We start from the raw sequence: 18,213 nt of genomic DNA, 5'->3' as shown, positions 1-18,213 counted from the left end.
TCGTACACAAGCTCTGTGTCTTCTCCTTCTCCATCTTCTTCCTACTCTGAGTTGCTATCTTCCTTCTGTTTCCTGTTTCATCATCTTCAACAATTGGTATCAGAGCAAGGTGATTTTCAGAGCCTCTACTTGCGTTTTCGCGTCTGCACGCGCGCAATCGCAGTTTTCAGGCAGTTTTCGAAAAATTTTCTCGTGGGAGCATACTCGACGTTTTGGGAGTATTCTCAGAAGGCAACCTGCGGTTTTACCCCCCTTTTGAAGCCGTTCGAGCCCTCAGAATTTTGTTCTAAGCAGCGTAGCAGAAGTTACTTTTCGGAGGCGTTTACATCAAGAGGGTGTGCTTTTTCACAGATTTTCTTCAAGTAAACAGTTCTTTTGGGAAGCAGCTTGTCTTAGCTTTGTGTTGAGATTTTGTGTAGAGTTTTGCTTACATTGGAGAGGAGATTTGTGAATCTCTTGGAGGTTCTTTTGCTCTCTTGTGTGCATCCACAGTATGGCTCAATATACGGAGAAAGAGATTTTTGGTGCGTTTACATCTGAAGACAAATTGGATGGTACCAACTATTCTCTTTGGTCTTTTATGGCCAAAAATATTTTGGTTGGTAAAGGATTGTGGGATTATGTATCTGGAGATGAAGTTCGTCCAGGTAGCATTACACCTGCCACACCTGGTCGTGGTGCAACTGTTGGTGCAGGACCCTCACAAGTCACTCCAGAGCAAAAGAAATGGGATACTAAAGATGCTCAAGCTATGGCTGTGATTGCCTTAACCATAAAGAGGACAATCACACCACATATCAGATCTTGCAGAACTTCTAAGGATGCTTGGACACTCTGCAAGCTATGTTTGGAGGAAGAAACGCTGCCAGAATAGAGTTTTTGAAGAAACAACTTGACAAAACACAGATGGATGAAGGTGACGATATCGTCGAGCATCTTACAAAAATCAGGGATCTTAAAGAGCAATTGCTAAGCATTGATGAAGTGATTCCAGAGAAGGACTTGGTTTCAAAAACACTCAATTCACTACCACCATCTTATTTGACTTTTCAGACTTCTTTGACTCTGTCTTTGCGAGCTAATTCTGAGCCTCTTCGTTTTGAAGAGTTAGTGGCTTTGCTATTGCAGGAGGATCAATCACGTAAGAATAAGTCTTTACAGGTGGATGGTATGGATCATGCTCTTGTTGTACATAACAAAAACAAGGGTAAAAAGAGTGCTCATCACTCCAAGTCTGGTGCAGGACAGTCTTCAGAGAAGTCTAAAGGTGATTCCAACAAGTCCAAGAAGAAAGGTAAATGTCATTACTGCAAGAAACCTGGTCACTACATTAGTGAGTGTAAAAAGCGAATTGCTAAAGAAAAGAAGAAAGAGTCAAGTTTGGTTGTTTCAGCTTTTGGTGATTCTTCTACAGCTAAAGAAGAGTCTACAAACTTTGTGCAGGATTCTTATGCTTTCGTAGTATGTTCAGATTTTTCTGCTTACAATGTTGACGAGACACAAATGATTTGGTACTTTGATAGTGGTGCATCCAGGCATATTACTTCAAGGAAGGATTTGTTTTGTTCATTGGATGCAGCTCCAGCAGGAAAGAAGGTGACATGTGCAAATAATGCTTCTTATCCAATCAAAGGCGTTGGTAAGATTTTGATTACCATTTCAGATGGTTCAGATTTATGCTTGCCATATGTCTTATATGTTCCAGGGATCAAGAAGAATTTGTTTTCTGTATCCTCTCTTGCAAAAAATGGTCTTCGGGTCATTTTTGAGGATGACAGATGTGTTGTACGAGATCGAGAGAATGGTTATTCTCTTATCACTACAGGTACGCTGGAAAATGGACTATTTGTGCTAGATCGTTATGAAAAGTAGATTCAGGTATGTATTGCAGAAACAAAGACTCGGGCCATGTAGGATGTTGAGTTGTGGCATGCTAGATTTGGGCATGTTGGTTATGGCAGTTTGATGACTTTACAACGTCATAATATGGTGCATGATTTGTCTTTATTGGAGATGTCACCAAGACATGTATGTGAAGGTTGCGTTCTTGGAAAGATGCACAGATTTGCATTTTCGCAGGATGGTTCAGTTAGAGGGACACGAAAGTTGCAGCTTGTACACAGTGATGTATGTGGTCCTATGAAGACGCCATCTATAGGAAACAACCTTTATTTTATGACCTTCATTGATGAATTTGTTGGGTGTATCCACTCAAAGCAAAGTCAGATGTGTTTGCAATTTTTCAACATTATGTCGTCATGGTTGAAAATAAAACAGGTTGCAAAGTACAGACTCTTCGTACCGATCGAGGAGGTGAATACATGTCAGGTGCATTTAAGGATTTTTTGGGAAAGAAAGGAATTAAACACCAATGCACTATGCCATACACACCACAACAGAATGGTGTTGCAGAAAGGAAGAACAGTTCTTTAATGGAGACGGCTAGATGTATGCTCAAGGCTAAGAGTTTGCCTCATACGCTATGGATGGAGGCAGTTGCTTGTGCAGCACATGTTTTGAACAGGTGTCCTACTCGTGCCTTGATGACCATTATTCCATATAAAGCTTGGTATGACAGAAAACCTTCAGTCAGTTATCTTCGTGTTTTTGGTTGTCTTGCTTATGCTCACATCCCTCAGCAGTTACGTGGGAAGCTTGATGATAAGGCAATCAAATGTATATTTGTGGGGTACAGTAGTGGAAGTAAAGGTTATAGACTTTACAATCCTGCTACAAACAAGATTTTTGAAAGTCGTGATGTAATTTTTGCAGAAACTACTGCTCAACCTATGGTTGCTTTTGATGTACCTCATATACAGACACATGATGTATTTGAAGATTTGCTTCCTTCTTTTGTGGAGAATCAAGAATCACAACAGGTTGATAATCTTGATCAATCTTTTGATCAGCATGTGACACCTCATGATGTAGAGGAAATTGTGCGTGAAGAGCAAGAAGTTCTCAGGGAAGAAAGAACCTTGCTTAAATGGGTTCAGAAAACTTTGGAGGATAGCAAGTTGGATGCACCGTTGCCATGAAAAACACGTGCTGGTACTGCTTTTGGCAGAGAGCAAGTAGATTTGGCTTGCTTTAGCACTCTTTGTGATGCAGATGAGCCTGATTCATTTGAACAAGCTTTAGAGTGTGTTCAGTGGAAAGATGCTATGCAGCAAGAAATTGATTCTATTCATAAGAATCATACATGGGATCTAGTGGACTTGCCTACAGGTAAAAAGCCTATTGGTACAAAGTGGGTTTTTAAGGTAAAAATAAAACAAGATGGTATTGTTGACAGGTACAAAGCAAGGCTTGTGGAAAAAGGCTATGCGCAACAGAAAGGCATAGATTATGATGAAACCTTTGCTCCTACTTCTCCTGCGTCCACAGTTAGATCACTAGTTGCAATTGCTACTCATCATGGTTGGAAAGTGCATTAGTTGGATATCAACACTGCTTTTTTGAATGGTGATTTGCAGGAAGAAGTTTATGTAAGTCAACCAAGTGGTTTTGTTGTAAAAGGTCAAGAGCAAAAGGTATGTAGATTGCGTAAAGCTTTGTATGGTCTCAAACAGGCTCCAAGAGCATGGTATGAGAAGATACATACTTATTTGATTGGCCAGGGATTTCAGAATAGTCCAACAGAAAGTACTTTGTATGTCAAAAAGAGAGGTAGAGTTCTTATTATGCTAACACTTTATGTGGATGATATGCTTCTTACAGTCAATACTGCAGATGAAATTGAAGCGTTTAAAGATGCTTTGAGAAAAACCTTTGAGATGTCTGATCTTGGTTTGCTCCATTATTACTTGGGTATTCAGTTTGTGCAATCAGAGGATGGCATATACATGTTGCAGGCAAAATATTTGCATAAAATTTTGGACAAGTTTGGTATGCAAAATTGTAAACCAATCTCTACACCCGTAGAAATTGGATCAAAGTTGAGCATGCACGATGCCGGAGAACCTTTTGATGTACATACATATGCAGCAGCGGTTGGTTGCTTGATATATTTGGCAGGCAATACTCATCTAGACATTCAATTTGGGGTTTCACAAGCAAGCAGATTTATGCACAGCCCAGGTATGCATCATTGGCAGGCTGTGAAGCGCATACTTCGTTACCTTTCAGGTACCCCTAATCTTTCCATGTTCTTTCCAAGGGGGGATATGTATGGAAAGCACAGTTCTATGCAGCTTCTTGGTTACAGCGATTTAGATTGGGCTGGTGATTTTGACACACGACATTCCACAAGTGGGAATTGTTTTTTCCTTGGAAATGCATGTATATCTTGGCTAAGAAAGAAGCAACCCACAGTGGATACATCAACTTGTGAAGCTGAGTACAGGGCAGCTTTCATGGCAACAGTTGATTGTGTATGGATACACAGGTTATTGGCAGATCTTTGTGAGTGTCAACAGGCACCCACTACCATTTTCACTGACAGTCAGAGTGCTATGGCAGTTGCAAGGAATCCAGTATTTCATGCAAGAACAAAGCACATAGAGGTTCACTACCACTATGTCAGGGAAAGGCTACATGCAGGGGAGATCACACTAACTTACTGTCCTACACAAGATAACATTGCAGATCTATTTACGAAGGCGTTATCACCAGAAAAGTTTGAAGCTTTCCGAAAATATTTGGGCTTACTCTCATACACATGATGATCTTCTACCTTGTACGGATTCACACTATCACTACAGGGGAGATTTGTAGACATGTAGTAGTGTTAGTGTGTATACGCGCTTCACCAGGGGCACTTTTCTCCCACTAGGTTTTTCCCCCTGTACATCTGGTGTGAAAGGACACCTTATCTCTTAGGGTCTCATATAAGCTTTGTAGCTCTGAGTTTGTATATACTCTATTATTCTAATACAGAGAGATAGACTACAGAGATCTCATACACAAGCTCTGTGTCTTCTCCTTCTCCATCTTCTTCCTACTCTGAGTTGCTATCTTCCTTCTGTTTCCTGTTTCATCATCTTCAACAATAAAATAATGGAAATTTCCATGTGTTTGATATGGTCATTTCAAAGAAAATATGTTTCTGATGTATTTTTTATTTTCAAAAAGTGATACATTGCTTGCCCTTTTCATTGAGCACTCAAGGTGGCAAGTAGAAGGGCTTTGGTATGCAACAATTATTGGATCATTGTAAATATTCAAAACTGCATAAGAGAAAACTTTCATATCTTCATTCTTGAGACATAAGCATTCAAAACCTCAAATAATATCAAACTTTCCATGTAGATCAACTAAATGTATCAAACTATGTGGTACATACACAATTGGGGTATCTAAAACTTTGGTTTCAACGTTATTATGGAGAACTCAAGATTTTCAAGAGTTTTTTCACGATAAAACATTCAAGATAGAGTTCAAGCAACGAGATTTAATTAAGTTAGGGAGCCCAAAAAATACGTAGTTTCTTGGTTTAAACATATAAAGTCATTTTTAGTTGTCAAATTGCACTAGAATAGTACCAATTTCATGAGGGGACCTTTGGAAGACCAAAATTATGCTGTTATCCAGCACGTGCTCAAGTATGAAATTATGTCTATATCTTGCATGTGACTTGAAAACCTATCTTTGAAGTGCATTCCATTGTTTTGTAACACTAAGTGCTAACACTTGGCTTTTATAAACATAAAAAAGGCTATCTCTACAAAAAGATATAATAATTTTATGATTTTTTTTGGCAAAATAGCTTGAAATTTTACTAAAATTTATGTCTCAGAACTTACCAAAATTCTCTCCATACAGATTGTATTTTGATATGGAGAAAAATCCAGTGTTTTCTTTCCCTCATAACCAATCTATGGTAGAAGCAAGGTGTAAAAAACTTCTTTCTAGCTTGACAAATAAATTGTCAAAACTTGGTAGAAAAACAAGACACTTTAGTGTCTCAGGACACTTAAATGTCCAATTATTACAGAACTAGTGTTAAATGTGTTAATGCTAAGAAAATCGGTAATCCATTGTTGCTCTCACCAATGTAAGTGCTTAACAAAGTGACGATAGCCAAGATCCCCATCCACATGCATACCTGCGTTGGAAACCACAAAACATATGATGATAAAATGAGTGATCAAACATTAACTAATACATGAAAATTACATACATACAATAAAATTCTTGAAACTGGATCTCACTTGAAGAAGAATATCGTGCTATAAAGGATATGAGGCCCCTTGTGTGCACAATGACTAATCTGAACATGTATTACAGGTTCATGCACCCATACTAATGACATGTCATCAGATGTGCTATGGGATACGTTTTGAATAGTGAGATTCTGAAATTTGAAGCATATCTATTTAGCAACTGCATCTATGCACACATATGGTGTAATTGTGTGTCAGAGAGAGAACCTCCTGTAACATGGAGACGCTTTGATTTGCACCCAATCTTTCAACCATCTCCGAAAAAGCAAGGAGAATATGGGAAGAGAGGAACCATTAATTACAGCACCAATGGTAGGCACCTAGGGTCATTATTAGCCTATCCCATTTGTTTGCATACTTCAACAGACTGAAAATCGTCACAAAGCTCTTTTGTGTCATGCCCATATTTTCTTCGCGCCCAAACAGAGTCTCCTTTGTTCCGGACTTATGTTCAGAGTGCATAATCAAAACTATTAGATGTCTCAAAAGCATTTACTAATCGACCATTAATCATTGTCTTCTTAGTTATATGGTTAGAATGAAGGGCTTGATTATGCTCATCCTCTTGCGTCTTGTTAGTCTGAGTGTCTTGGAGGTAAGAAATATGTGTCATTCCTTCATAACCCAAAAAAGCTTCAAGAGAGTCATGATCATCTAGTAGACTTTCTTTGCTTGTATGGACTCCATAAACCACCAAGTGACAGTCAAGAACATAATTGACATAAATTCCAGTAGAATTTGAATCTCGATAGTTATGCAGTTGACATGATGATGATGGTCTCCTTTCGCTTGCAGAAGCCGTTGAACCATATGCATTAAGGTATCTACTCACATAACCCTTGAAGCTGACTTTGTTCTTGAGAGGGATACTTGCAGAGTATGAATTCTCTCTAGGATAATTGGCTGGGTGTGTGGATGACTTGTAAGCATCCAGCTTGGGATCCGTAGGAGCATCATGATAATAATCCTTTCCAATGATGGAGAGGGAGAGAGAGAGAGAGAGAGAGAGAGAGAGAGAGAGAGAGAGAGAGAGAGAGAGAGAGAGAGAGAGACTCACACACACACACACACACACACACACACAAACTTGTAGACCAAGTAATCGAATCTATATCAGGCTTTGTACCTGTAAACTTTTCCTCAGGTGTTACATCATGCACCGCAGTTGTAGGTGTCATGTTCATAATGTACACAGCTGTATTTACAGCTTCAGCCCAGAAATGATGAGGCATGTTCTTCTCATTCATCAATGCACGTGCAACCTCTGCAATGTGCCTGGTTTCCCTTTCTACGACCCCATTCTGCTGTGGAGTATATCTGCATGTAAACTGCCTGCGTATACCATGCATTCGCAGAAAATCTACAAAATCGTTGGAGAAGTACTCTCCCCCTCCATCTGACCTCAATGTATTGATTTGCATATCTGTCTCCTTCTCAATCATGACTTTGAAGTCCTGAAAGTGACCAAACACTTCACTTTTGTTACGCATGAAGATATTCAAATTTTATTTTGTAGAAAGAACAAGGGGGAAGGTGTCTATAGGAACAATAAAAACTTACATGAAGGGACTTAGTTACTTACAATTTGTTACATTATAAACATGCATGTTGAATTGCCTAATAGTCCACAGAGGCTATATTGACATTATCACTAGCAAAAGGGGCAAGAAATAGCAAAACTTTAAATATATCTTAGGATTGCAAACTCACAAAAGGCTACAATTTCCATTAGAAGAAGACACACCACCGAGTGGGAATGTTGCTTAGCTCCATAAAATTCACAAGTTTGTGCATTCAACTACTTTACCGTTCCATGCAACCATGCTTGCCTTGAAACTGTATCTCCATCCTCTTTATAAATTTTATTAAAGGCTTCCTAACACCCCATGATCAACTTGAGAAGTGATTGAAAGGTTGTTTTCAAATTAATTTAGCTTGGATTTGACATCTAGAGGGGTGGACTCATCGATCAAACTTTGAGTAAGGAAGCTTTATCGTTTACTCGACAACGAACTCATGTGATGTTGCTATTGCAACTGTTAATTATAATGTGCATTACTTGTGCATTACTAGCTGGACAACTCGAATAAGTAGTCCCATACCATTCATATGTTGCATAAAACCCATTCATCGATTTCCCCTGTGTAGATGAAAATGGCGCACATTGCTCTCTAGTAGTGGGGTGCTCTGGATGCAGTATGCATGTAGACTCACAAGCTAGCTTATAACCAATAGGCAATGCAAAAACATGGAAATAGAACTAAACAATGAACTGAACAAAGAACAAGAACTGAAACAATAGACCAAACAACCACAAGCCCTCCAAGGCAACACCATGTACATAACCAAATAACCATACAACTGTCAAAGTCGACGATGCGGAAGCGTAGAGACCAAGGGGAGTGAGCACGAGAGAGCGAGAGAGTCTCTTGAACCAATCAACCTTGGCAATGAATAATTGAATGTATATACAATGGAGGCAATGGGTTGCTTATATAGCAAGCCCAGTAAATTGCCCTACCCAAGACTTTGACAAATAAGTAAAATAAATACCTAAAAGCCAAACTAAATAATGGGATCACATTGGGCAGTTCACTTGAAATGCCTAAACTTTAACACCCTCTCTATAGCTCATAGTGGGCATCAATAGTGAGACCAAGTTGATGAAGAAGCTACCATGGACACCCCAGAAAGTGGCCACCAATTGGATACACCTTGGTGTTGCTCTCCTTAACTTTGTACCTGAAAGTAATTTCATCTTGAGCATCGGTTGCCTTTGTAGAAACTTGGAACTGTAGACCATACTACGTCCAATAATCCCCATTTGTGAACTGTGAACACACCACATCCAAAATATAAAACTTCAAGATAATGAACTGTTGGAACACATCCTATCCATAATCCGGCCAACAAAAATGGATTGGTGCACTCCTCCATAGTGTTTTAGACGTCTGAATGGTTCCCTGCCAGATGCACGTGCATTGAACTCCGACCTACGGGTCCAAACACCAATAACTTGAACTCCAACACAAGGGTCCAAATTAATTATAGGGAGCATTGCTTTCCCCTCTCTACCACTCACAAGCCTCTCTCTGGCTGAAGCTAGGGCTGAAGCTAGTGGTGACACCTGTCTTTTGACAAGAAATCTAACGTCGAGGCCATTGTGGCCACTGTCACAAGTGCCATGCCGATCTCCTCTGTCAAATCTTTATTACTGTAATCTCTGTCCAGCTTGCCTTTATCCTTGTCTATCTGTGAGTTCCTGGTTTTGCCTTTGGCTTCAGACTGTCGAGCCAAACAAAACGTCAAATCACAATCATGACTGTGGTCGTACCTCCCAAGTTCTTCCATCCTTGTCCAACTGACGTTTGCCGTTGTTCTCTAGCAGACTTTGCCATTTGCTTTTGACTTCAAAAACTTGAGCCAAACAAATTGCCGGGCTCCTTGGGAACTGTGCCAATGCATAGCCCGCTAAATGGATGGTTGATGATCCGTTATCTATAGCTTTTGGTTGATCATGTATAACCTTCGCCTTCATAAGAAATGATTTCTTGGAACTTTCGGTTGAAAAATTGATGGCAAATAACTATCCAAGAAGGGTGACTGCTCGCATCATGGAATCCCGAACAAATAGTTCGACGAGCTTGAACCAAATTCACTAGAAGTTTCCAAAGTCTCAATGGATGGAGAAATTTCCTTTGTGAGAAAATTCGCAATAGCCAACATTGCCTTCAAATTTCAATCATCCCAATCGACACTCGAGGTGTCATGCTCCTTGTCTTGAAGGCGGGTGTACTTATTGTTGGAATCCCTCATAGGACACGGATCCAAGCCATCGACAATCTCCCATAAGTCCTTTCAAGTAAACCAGAGTTGCATGATCAAGTTCCAATGGGCATGGTTATCTTCGTTCAATTTGCCAATGGCGGTTGCACACGGGGGGGCCATGTTGAAGTTGCAAACTCCGAGACTGTGGTCTCGCCTTTGTGCACTCCAAAGTTTGGCCGCACAACCTCCAAGTGGAATCGCCAAAGCAAAACTCTCCAATCTCCCAAGCCAGGTGCTACAAATGCCCGCCACTACTCCACTCACCATCCCAATGAGTGGTCCAATGAGTGGTGTGGCACTCCAAGAACTGCTGCAAAGAAAAACTATACTAGAACTGCACTAAAACTGTACTACAAGAAAGGAAAACCACTGTAAAAGTGAAAATCCAATGAGTGGTGTGGCACTCCAAGAACTGCTGCAAAGAAAAACTATACTAGAACTGCACTAAAACTGTACTACAAGAAAGGAAAACCACTGTAAAAGTGAAAATCCAAAGCAACTGTGTGAAAGTAATGAAAATCTGAAACAATTGCAAGGTGGTATGTACAATAGGCCTCACAATGGTGAAAGAGGCTTAAGGGTGCTGCAATGGGTGATCAAACGACTATGAAGAGGAGGTGTCTTGAGGTGGAGAGGTACATGGAGGTGGGGCGTGTGGTGGGTGCATGGAGTATGGTGGGACGGGTATGGAGGTGGAAAATGGTGAGGGTACTTTGGAAAATGGAGAGGGTAATCATGCGGTGGGGATGGGTAGTAGGAGGGTGTGGGTGACCTGTGAGGAGGGTAAGTGGGAGGAGTGGCTACGCTCATGTAGGGAAATGAGTAAAGTGCACAGTGAGCTGGAAGTGGGTGAAACTGCATGAATGGAAGAGATGCAGGGGCCACACTATGGCTTGGTGGTAAGGAGGTAAACAAAGCACTACCCAGAGGTGGCAAAGAAGTAGAAAGGGAAGCCGACAGAGGAGCAATGGCTAGGAGAAATTACTGAGAGAAGCTGATGCCTAGATGATTAGGAAAGCTCATGTAACTAAAATTTAAGGCTAGCGAGAAAAGCTACATGTGGTAGGGCTTCACGCGAGAGCCATTGACTAGTGGAAGGGACTCCCCGGATAAAATTGTGCAATTAGGAAAGAATGTTGGTCACCACGAATGGCCCTTTTCAGACGGGTAGCAACTTCTTTGGTTCTTTAAGTACTTGGCTTGATATAAGAGAATGAGTGAGCCTTTGTCAAACTTTGTGGTCTTCAGGTGCCAAGCATGACAAGCCTTTCGTCTTTGCTGCTCTATATCCAAGGCTTTGGATACTAAGAGATGCTCCTCTTCTAATTTGGTGAGCCTACTTGCCATAGCCAAGTGTTGGGTTTTGGGACAATCTACCTTGGTTGCTATGACCCTAGGAAAAATGACCCTGGGCAAACCAAAGTAAAACTCAAAGGGTGCCATTGCCTCTAGGCCAAAGGCTAATTGGAATGGAGGGTGTTGAGTTGTGGCTTTGAAAGCAGTCCTAAATGCCCATGTAGCACCCAAAAGTGATGTTGTCTAGGACGTCGGGTGAAGGTGACAGGTTTTGTGAAGCAGTGATAGGGTACTTTGTTAGTACTCTCAGCTTGCTAGCCATTGGCCCGAGGGTAGTAGGAGCATGACTTGCTGTAAAGATTTTGTATCTATCAAAAAGATTGGCCTGCATTTCATTGATAAAGTGGGTGCCTTGATCACTAGTAAGTTCTAAAGGACATCCAAACTTGCAACAAAAGACGTATTCATACAAAAAGTTTTCCACTATGTCTGAGGTGTAATCAGAAGTTGTCGCCACCTCTGCCCGTTTGGTAGCATGGCCTATGGTGACCAAAAGATACCTTTTATTTCCTGGTTGACCAATAGGTTTGATTGGCCCAAAAAAATCTATACCCCACCTTTCAAAGGACAACCATGCCAAAGAGATCAGCAAGGGGTGGTTAGCCTGGTGAGTTAGCTTTGGAGCACACTTTCGGTATGAATCACAAGATCGAGCATATTGCATTGCACCATGAAACATGTATGACCACCACAACCCAATGTGTAGATTGCGATGGGTGGTGATGTGTTGTGGGTAGTGGCCATCGACGCTACCAGATGGAGCAACTTCCAGAATGGCTTTGACTTCATGTGGCAGGACACATCGGTGAAGAACTCCATCCATACCACTTTTGTAGAGCGTGTCACCAATCATGGTGTAGGGATTACTTTTGATCAACGGTCTCCTCTTTTCAAACTTGACAAATCTGGTGGATAAGAACCTGTGGACAGAAGATGCATAGCATTCAAGTACGAGTATGTGACAATGTCCACCTTAAAAGAAAATTGTCAGGGAGGTCATCTTTTACTCTTGTGGCTAGCTCCCCTAACTCAAGCCACGAGAGATGGTTGGCCATTTGGTGCTCTTTTCCGGGGTGAGGACAACCTCAAAGTCAAATTCCTGAACCAACAATAACCACCTCCAAATGCGTCCGAGTAGTTGAGGCTTTTTGAGGAGATACTTGAGAGCATGGTGGTTAGTTACTACTACAAAGTGGACACCCAAAAGATAATGCCTAAAATTTTGTAGAGTGTAGACAATAGCCAAGCCTTGTCTCTCAGTGGTACTATAGTTTTTTTTTGCCTTTGTGAGCAGCCGACTTGCATAGCAGATAGCCCTTCTAGCTTGTTCTCCTACAACTGTGATACTAGCATCAATGTGCACATAAAAAAATGAGTGACCAATCAAGTGTGACTAAGATGGCGGCATGTGTGAGGCATTTCTTCAAATATTTGAAAGCTAGCTCTTCTATAGAGGTCCATTGGAAGGGTTGGGCTGAACTAGCAAGGCAAGAAGAGGCTTATCAACATTAGCATGCATTTTAATAAACCGTTGGTGATAGTTGATGTGCTCTATAAAGTTCTACACTTCTTTGGCATTAATTGGGTGAGGCATGCGTAAGATGGCTATAACATTTTCTGGGTCAAGGGCAAGTCTTGTTGCAGAGACAATATGGCCCAATAGAGTGCCTTGGGGGACCATGAAATGAAACTTATTAGGGTTAAGTTTCAAATTTACCTCTCTACATCGAGAAAAAATGAGCGCCATTTGCTCCAATTATTCTTGGAAATAGCCTCGGCCCGAGAAGCAAGAAAAGACATCCATGAAAATTTGCAGAAACTTGTTGAGGAAGGGCTCAAACACAGAGTAGGCTGTTCTGTTCCTGGACACTGGTGCATTCTTTAATCCAAAGGACATGCGCTTGAAGACAAAGATTCCCCGTGGAGTAATAAAATTTGTCTTGATCCGATCATCTCCCAAAATTGCCATCTAGTTGTAGCCACTGAAACAATCCATAAAAGTGAGCAAAGCATGACGAGCTACATCTTCTAAGACATGCTCAGAAAAGGGGGTCAGAAAGCCATCTAGAAAAGTGACCTTATTTAGAGCTCTGAAGTCTACACAACCTTGATCTTGTTTGAATTCTTCTTTGGGCGATGACCATCAGGGAGAGCCATTGTGTGTATTCAATGGGCTCAATGTGCAGGCTTGACATTCTCTTAGAGGGATATGGAGTGAACTCGCAAAGCCAGTTCGAGTCATCTGAGGTCCTTGTATGAACAAGCAAAGACATCCTTCCAACTAGTAATAAAAGTAATCATCAAATCAAGTAATCGGGGATGGTTCTTGAGCCATGCAACCATCAACATTGGGTTGGGTTCATCTTCAGTGCCTAGGCTAACTTATTTGACTGGATCTTAATAGTTGTTTGGGTTCCACTCTTTGACTACATCCTAGCCAGCTTTATTCATTGCTTTCACATCATGAGCAGGAGTTTGATCAATGGGAAAGTCTTGTGCCTGCTCCTGTAACCATCCTCGAGAAGAAGTTCATCCAGAGGAAAATCATCTCTACCTTTCTTTGAGCTGGCCTACATTCTCTGGTGGGTTGGGATTGGACCTAGCCTTGCCCTTGAATTTGGAAGAGTCTTTTGTGTCAGTTTCATGCTTCAAATCCTCTTCTTGTTGCACCTATAGGGGAGACTTCTTACCATGCCTGTGATTAGTGATGGAATCTCCTAGACCAAGAGACTCTACTTCTTCCTTGAGGCCCATGTCTCCTTCAATTCTTGTGAGGATTGCAAAACAGTGAGGGTCAAGTGATTATTCTACCCATTCCAGAAGCTCACTATCTTCACTAGGGACTATGGGTAAGACCACTTCCTCCTATGGTGGGGTTTATTTTGATTCTTCCTTCGGGTCATCAGGTTGTGCAATATTGAGGGAAGAACTTCTACTGGATGGGTTGGATCCACTTTCCAAAATTGGATATATGTCTATGCCTTGTGCTTGGTGTGGTGATCCACATGTATTGTTACCCCAATCATGAAGCGCACAAGTATGTCGTAGCCAAGGCTTGCCAATAAGTAGAGGGAAGCTACCATCTACTTTTAGTAGCTGAACCATCACAAAATCTAGCCAAAAAGTGAAGTCTTATACCACCATCAATACTTGTTCCACGACCCCTACTGGACAAACTTTGCACTAGCCGGCCAAAATGACAGTAAAAGTGGCGCTCTTTGTGGGCACCAAGCCAAGCTACCTCATGGTGAACTTCGGCATGAGGTTAATACTTGAGCCGCCATCCACAATGGCACCTATAAAGTGCTCACCGTAAATGGACACTGTGAGGCAAGAACTTTTATAGCCAGTGAGTGGGATTGGTGGGTAGGAAATCATGTAATATTCTTCAGAGGTGAGCGTGGACAAGTTCTTGCCACTATTTGGGCGTGAAGGATAGAGAACCTGGACTGCTCTGTGAAGGTCACCCCTAAAGATAGGATCTATTTGAAGGACTTTGTATAGGGAGACGCTTTTATAGGTGGTCTTCAAAATCTCCTCAGCTAGCAATGTCGTTAGTCTGTCCTTGTGGCAGAGCTTGGGATTCCATGTCTTAGAGGGCTTCTATGTAGTCTTGCTCCAATGCTAATGACATAATTGCATTCGTGGATTTGTCTCTTCTTCTACTATCAATTGTAATCTAGTTGACTCCTTAGGTTGTCTCGTAGGTTGAGGTTTTTATATGGGCAAGGGAACATTTTGGGGCATTCTCTGCGCTCTTGTGAGTACTCTAGTAGTGCCTGAGATTTCTTGACCAAGGTAGTAGGTGAAGGTGAAGGGTGAGGATTAAGGACATGAATGGACAGCGAGGGTAAAGTGGATACAGTGGGATCTTGTGAATTAAGTAGAGAACTTACCAAGATCATGTTGAAAGAAGAAGACATGCATTTTTTTGGACAATCTCTAGTGTAGTGTTCTTTGGCATCTGGACAATGTCTGCATGGTGGAGATCCTTTTGGTAGGGGACAATTGGTTTGGAAGTGAAAATACTCACCACACCTATAGCACATCACAAGTCGGTTGGCTAGCCGAAGGTTGGTGGAGAGTGGAGGGCGAGGTGCAGTTGGAGCAACAACTTGGTCTAGGCTAGGGGTGGTGTAAAAGCTCTATATCAATGTGCCACCATAAGGGGACACATTAGGTACAATGGAATATGGTAACAATTGCGGGGATGTACTAGGGACTAAGTGGGTAGCCCAAGGTGAATTGGGAGAGGGGCCCATGGGAGTGGTGCTCATGTGCATGACTGAGGCCAAGTTTTCGTGCAGATGATTCAGATGGAAACAATCCTTGGCCTCATGGCCTTCTTTACCACAAAAATGATAGTGGACCATCGTGGGGCATTCCTCAGGGTGTGTGGCCGGGGTTGTTGCAATTTCTACACCATACCTAGGCCCCAGCCTCTTGCTGTGCTTTCAGTTCTTCTAGCTCTCTTTTGAGTTGTGCCACCATTTTTGTCTGCTAAGATGACGGAGCCGATGTTGCTAATGAGGTATTTTCATCTTGTAGTGCCTCTATAGCTTAAGGGTTTCTAACTCTGTTTTGATTGCCAACAGGGTGTTATTAGTAGGGTCATTCATAAGAACATCAAGCAAAGAGTTACCTGGTGAGCCAGCAAATTGTAGTCTAGCATTTTAATTCTGGTGGCAGCCGCAACAAAATCATCTATTGTAGATTCAACCCGCAAGGTTTCTGGAAGCTTCAATTGAGTCGAAGCAAGCAAGGCTTTCTCCACCCACTTCTTGATCATGAAATCTCGTGGTTGTTGGGGTAGCCTGCTACGAGGAACCTATGAAGGTTTTCCTAGGTCCCAACTCCAAGCTTTCCAGCTGGTCCAAGGCCTTCTCCCTAGAGTCATCCGATTAAAACTCAACAGTGAAGGCCACTTTGAGGGCATTCCAATTGGTGAAGTGGCCCTTTAAAAGCTGACTATACCACTTGTTGGTCAGTCCCTTCAGAAGGGAGGGAAAAAGCACCTTATATGCATCTTCTTGATTGAGCCCACGACTTTGGGAGAGTGACAAGAACCACCTCAATTGGTCCACGCCATCTTTAGGAGATAGTCCCTTAAAAGTAGGAAACATAATGCTGACCCTCGAGAGAAGGGTTGTCAATTCCTCCGCCACAAGCCTGATGAGAGAGGTGGAAGGTGGTTTCACAGAAGAGGTTTGAGAGGGAGATGATGGTGGAGATGGTGAAGGTGACCTTTGTTTTTGAGTACAAGGATTGGGCAAAGGTAGAGGCAATGGTGCATACGAGGTGGCAGAAGGAACTCAATACAAGTGACGTCTGTGATGAATCTTCAGAGGACTTCTTAAACGTGCTCCACTTGACTTAGAGCAATTAACAGGCATGTATGGATGCAAAAATGGGGTTTTCTAAATTTTAGGCTAAAATTTAGGGTAGGTGGTTGGAGCCACTACAGATGCCTATGGCACCCTAGAATGTGGCCACACTATTGGCTTGCCTCAATCTAACTCCCAAGTGATTGGGCTAGCTTGCAAGACTCCATAGAGCCTAGCTCGTAGACAACCAAGGTGAAGTGCTCTATAGCGTGATGCACTCTGGACTCTCTCACAAGGCACCTACTCGATTTTTGATAATAGAAAATCTTTAGCCGAGTATTTGTTGAGGTTCATTAGGTGAGCATGGGGCGTGCCAATGGTTGGTGCAAAAAGTGCGAGACATGAGGTGAAGGAAGCTATGAAAACCTTGGACCAAAAGCATGTAGGAAATGGGTTCGAGTAATGGGGCGAGTCCCTTTGTGTGGACTATATACATAAGTGTCACTTCTTGGATATCAAAAAGCGAGCGATTCATTGGTTAGCTCAACCGAGGTTGGATCTTATTCAACGTTAGGATTTGACGGCCATCTACCATGCCAAAGGCTTTCAAATTGTCATAGGAACGGCAAAGAAGGAACCAAGATGTCCACAGCACGGTGGAATGGAAAATCGCCCATCCACGTGGATTGGGAGGATTTTGAGTATATTGTCTACGGAATGGCATCCACAAAAATAGCTTGTCCAAAACAAATTTTGATAAATATATTTATATATATGTTAAATAGTTATAAAAGACACTACAAACTTCAAATTTTAGGGTTAAAGCTCAGTGCTCCAGTGCTCAGATGTCCAACCTTGGTTCGTGGTCCCTCAAAGAGTCAAAGGCTAAAGCTCAATAGGGTTTGGGCCCAAAATGGGGACGAGAGGGAATTTGGAAACTTGGAAAGTAGAGGGAAAATCGATTTAGGGGAAAGTGCCAAGGACCAAGGTGCCTTGTGGCTTGGCTACAAAGTCCGTACATCAATTTGAAACCTACTTACACCCAAATTTTAATTTGAAGGATAATAGGCTATAACAAATCTAGAAAATGTCTTATGGGATGAGTGCTTTGAGGCTTGGAAGGGCATGCAGAATAGGAGGAGTGGATATGTAAAGACAACATGATGTGAAGATGATGTATCTTTTTATTGGGTTTTCTCGTTGTGAAATTATGGTTTTCTCACTTACATGGTGTTGCCAAGGTTGTTCAAGCGCTTTCCTTTAGCTTTTTGTTTTCAATTTTTGGGTCACATGTGGACTACTTGACCAATGACGCCATATCTAATCAAGTCTTGTCAAATTTTAAAATTTTTTGCTACTTTGATCTTTTGCAATTAATCCTAGAGTATAATTGTCATGAAAATGTTTCTGTCATGCAAAATTTTGGAATGGTGGCTTGTGTCTAGCCTTTTGAAAATTTGCCATGCCATGCGGAATGGCAATCGTAAAATGAAGTTGTCCATTGCAAATAAGGGGTGCTTAGCAAATCCTAATGCTGATCT

The sequence above is a fragment of the Adiantum capillus-veneris genome, chromosome 19, assembly GCF_014529385.1.
Source record: "Adiantum capillus-veneris isolate H3 chromosome 19, ASM1452938v2, whole genome shotgun sequence".
Classification (NCBI taxonomy): Eukaryota; Viridiplantae; Streptophyta; class Polypodiopsida; order Polypodiales; family Pteridaceae; genus Adiantum; species Adiantum capillus-veneris.
The sequence above is the reverse complement of the archived record's forward strand: the minus strand, read 5'-3'. Positions refer to the sequence as shown.